The 4,529-nt window shown below is 55.4% G+C and overlaps 1 pseudogene; it reads left to right on the top strand.

Annotated features, from left to right (window-relative positions):
• The first annotated feature begins 465 nt into the window (after positions 1-465).
• Positions 466-3,694, top strand: LOC136508696 (probable serine/threonine-protein kinase PIX13; annotated as a pseudogene).
• The last annotated feature ends 835 nt before the right edge of the window (positions 3,695-4,529 follow it).

Below are 4,529 nucleotides of genomic sequence, written 5' to 3'. Positions count from 1 at the left end.
TAAAACGTATGTAAATAGACTAAACGATCGTTTAAGGAACAATGTTTTCCCACTCTTAAGGCACGGTGCGGAATGAATAAACCCGAGATAACTTTTTGAACGGCTGAGTTGCGAAAAGGACATTGTTGATAGCTCTCTTGAGCTTTGTGTGTTTGAGTGGAGGACCAGTGCGCTGTGCGCTTCCATACCAAACGGCCCTTAACAAAGGTTGTGAGAGTAGAGCCATAGATCAATCACGCGTTGACAGGGCTACGGAACAGTGACCACCACCTACCTACTCGGCTACTCGGTTCCACAATCCACTGACAAGTAGACCGCGCGGAGCGTGGAGCCCACTTTCCAGTTAAGGGGAGGGCGTCCAGCTCTGCAAATTATAAACAGCGCAATCTTAGCGTGGACGAAGTGACAGCAGGAAACACTTGCGCGGACCGAGTCCAGGAGCCCAGTGCCTAGAACGACTTCACAGTTGAAGCTGCGACAATGGAGTGGGTGCGTTGTGCTCCGTAGACCAAGCCCACGCCAGGACCAGAGAGCAGCGCCGCATGTCGTCTTCCTTCCCTTGCCTTGGCGCGCCATCTCCTTCCTGGACTTCCATCCCTCCTTTCTTTGATCTTTTCCTCTCCGTTCCCACCACGCTGTCCACGTCCCTTCTTCCTCTCCTCTCCTGAGTCCTGATTAGTAGTAGCAGCAGCACACACCGTCGGAGAACGCGCGCAGCAGCAGCAGCACAAGAGCACACGCCCGAGCGCGCCGCGCGCGCCTTGAGAGTGAGCGAGGAGGAAGAGAGAAACGCGTGGTTGGTTGGTTAGCTGCTTGCTCTGCGCCGTACGCCATGGGGAACTGCTGCGGCTCTGCTGACGCCAATGCGAAGCCGCAGAGTCGTCCTCCCACCAAAGGTTTGCCCGCCTCTGCCCGCACGCTAGCTCCGATCGAGTTCTCCGGCTCGGCCACGCCGCCGGCCGCCGTGATGGTCTGACCGACGTCTAATCGATGCTGGCGTGTGCACTTGCAGGGCCGCCGCCGCCGACGACGACAAGGGCGCCGCCGCCGAAGCTGAGCGACGGCGGCCGCGGCGGCGGGGCGAAGCAGCAAGACAAGGGAGGAGACGACGGTCCTCCGTGCCCGGGACCCCGGCAGGTTCTGGAAGCTCCGAGGCTGAGGGAGTTCACGCTCGCCGAGCTGCGGGCGGCCACGCGCGGGTTCAAGCCGGAGATGGTGCTCGGGGAGGGCGGCTTCGGCCGGGTCTACAAGGGCTGGGTCGACGAGCGCACGCTCAACCCGGCCAAGAGCAACGCCGGCGTCATCGTCGCCGTCAAGAAGCTCAACCCGGAGAGCGTCCAGGGCCTGCAGGAGTGGCAGGTTATCCATCCCATCCCAATCCCATCCATCGATCGCCTCTTGATCGATTCTGCACCATTTCTTCGCCTGGATGTTCGTTCCATTCCATCAGTGTTTGTGTGCTTCTAAAACATGGAAAATCTCCCCCCTTCTTTTGTTTTGTTTGATGAAATCGCGTCTTTTCTTTAGAATCCTGATGAAATTTGTGGTTCAGCTAATCAGTTCTACATGTCCCTTTCTTCGTGGAACACTGTACAAGTCAACTCTTGTAGTTTCTGCCGGCCCCAGCTTGCCATGAAGTTGCATTTTTCTACTCCTCTTGGTTTAGTTTCCTCCCTAGATAAGATAGGGACTCCCATACAAAATCCATCATGCCATCCTTGGTACAATGTATCTCTGTGATCATCCATGAGTCCATGACCATTTGAGAACATGCAATGCCAATCAGTGTGCTAATGTAGTGTGAACATGACTCCTTTGTTTGCTTGTGGATTGTTTAGCCCTCGTATATATTATCCATGTTCGTTCCAGCTGTCCTCCCCCCTCCCCTCTGATTATTTGTGGTGTTACTTGTGAGTTCATCGGCGTGCCAGTGGCGGCGTCTCTGATGTGTGCATATATATATGTTATTCCTTGTGTTGGCAAGTGCAGTCGGAGGTCAACTTCCTGGGCAGACTGTCGCATCCCAACCTGGTGAGGCTGCTGGGCTACTGCGGCGAGGACAGGGAGCTGCTCCTGGTGTACGAGTTCATGTCCAAGGGCAGCCTGGAAAACCATCTCTTCAGAAGTAAGCAGCCTGCATGCTTGCCACCGCCAGCATTGGCAGTTCGTTTGATTGGCATTCTACTTTTCAACAGATTGGCAAAACCTGCCGGTCCTCTCAGTTTACTTCTATACGATTGACGAACTGCAATGGCACTATGGTATAAATTATGGTTTACTTCTGGGGAGTGTTCCCGGTCACTTATCACCTGCCTAACATAGTTTGAAAATAGACGCATGAATTTTGTCTGACCTTTGCCTTCTAGAATCGCGTTTGACTTTTGGATACATAGGCGCCCAAGTTTGACTAGTTTGAGCAAGTCGCTTGTACAAGTCATGCACGCTGTTCATGGTCAGATTAAATTACAAGTTTTGGCAATGGCGACGCCACATGGTGCCCTGTATGAGATTGAGCGTCCTGCAGTCTGACTTGCTGGGAGTCAAAAACTGAAAATGCATGTCTGTCTGAGCAGGGGGTGGAAACTTGGAGGCGCTGTCGTGGAGCCGGAGGCTCAAGATCGCCACGGGCGCGGCGCGCGGCCTCGCCTTCCTGCACTCGTCGGAGAAGCAGGTCATCTACAGGGACTTCAAGGCGTCCAACATCCTCCTCGACTCGGTACATCTTCCGCAAAAGCAAGCAATGTGCATAGGTGGTCTTCTCCTGGGCTACCATGTCCACTGACCACAGACATGTCAATGTTTTCAGGATTACACTGCGAAGCTGTCGGACTTTCGGTCTCGCCAAGAACGGGCCCTCCGCCGGCAAGTCGCACGTCACGACCCGGATCATCGGCACCTACGGCTACGCGGCGCCGGAGTACGTCGCCACCGGTATGTAGCTAGGTTTGCACCTGCACGAGCACGACGACGGCAATGGCACGGCCACCAGGCGCTCATCACGTACGTTGACCGACGACTTGCATGCATGCAGGGCACCTGTACGTGAAGAGCGACGTGTACGGCTTCGGCGTGGTGCTGCTGGAGCTGCTGACGGGGCTGCGGGCGCACGACCTGAACCGGCCGAGCCACCAGCACAACCTGGTGGAGTGGGCTAAACCCTACCTCTCCGGCGCCGGCAAGCTCAAGAGCCTCATGGACCAGCGGATCGACGGCCAGTACCACACCAAGGCCGCACTCCGGGTCGCCAGGCTCGCCGGCAAGTGCCTCACCGGCGACCCCAAGAGCCGCCCCAACATGGACGACGTTGTCGCCGCGCTCGAGGACATCGAGGCCCTGCAGCAGGGGGCCGCGGGACACCGGGACCTGCCGCCGCGGCCCGGAGCGCGCCGGTCGTCGCCGTACCATGATTCTTCCAGGCCCTATTGATTGATGCATGGCCTGCTGATTCAGAACACTTGCATTAATTCTTCAGCTTCATTCAACTAATCCCCACAGAGTTTTCATTCTTTACACGATTAATTAATCCCTCACTGTATTAGGCACAAACACGGTTCAGTGATGTTCTCGGACTCGAACTGGATGCCACGATGATGAACGCATCGACCATAAACATAGCAACACCAAATCATGCCGAACACATGTAGATTACGAGTCACTATGAAACAAATATACCGAACAAATTTGAGGTCATGTTACAAGGGTACCTCAAATTATCTCCAGTACTGAAAAAAAACCTAGAAAGAAAGAAAAATCTCTATGCTCCAATGTAGTCTAGGAGATTAATACGGAATAAAGACTAGTTACAGGCCGGCCGTTTTTTCGGCACACTCCACGCCCACCTCCCCAATCGCCCTCCCCACGTGCACTCTCTTCTTCCACCTCTCAACTGTCTCCACCTCATGCATCTTTCCCAACTCCAGCGGCGGGGTTCGGCTGGCGGCGACGAGTTCAGCGCCGCCGAGGTGTGTCCTCCTCCTCCTCCCCCCGCGTTCAAGCACTCCTGAATTAGGGTTCCAGTGGGCCCCTCTCTTCTTCCCCAACTCCGGCAGGCTTAGAAGAGAAGGGGTAGGGAAGGCTGGCCGGCCAAATGGTGGGGACGGTGGGAGGACGGCTTTAGGGTCCTGTCGACGGTGGAGGCGGTCAGGCCAAATCAGAGCGGGGGCACCCATGGCCATGATGGCGGCGGGAGGGGGGGAAGGAGGCCGTCATGGGCGCGCTCGCGGCGAGGCGGTGGGCAGCGGTGGGGCAAGGATGAGAAGGAGGATGGGGTTGAGGGGCGGGGCTGGGAGGTGGGCGGCGAGGTAAGCAGGGATGGGACGAAGGTGGCAGTGCGGCTGGCCGGCTGTGCGTTAGAAGTATCCGATTAATATATCTCCTGCCTTTTAACTGTTGAAATCACTAGCACAAGCAAAAAAAAACTCTGACAACAGCAGGATCCGAAAAGTGTCTAACGAAGGCATCATTTGCATGCCGAAATTTTTGGTGAACCGTTGTTATTTACCAAATAGTGTTCAATCATAGTCTAATTA

This window comes from Miscanthus floridulus, chromosome 1, assembly GCF_019320115.1.
Source record: "Miscanthus floridulus cultivar M001 chromosome 1, ASM1932011v1, whole genome shotgun sequence".
NCBI lineage: Eukaryota > Viridiplantae > Streptophyta > Magnoliopsida > Poales > Poaceae > Miscanthus > Miscanthus floridulus.
The sequence above is the reverse complement of the archived record's forward strand: the minus strand, read 5'-3'. Positions and strand labels throughout refer to the sequence as shown.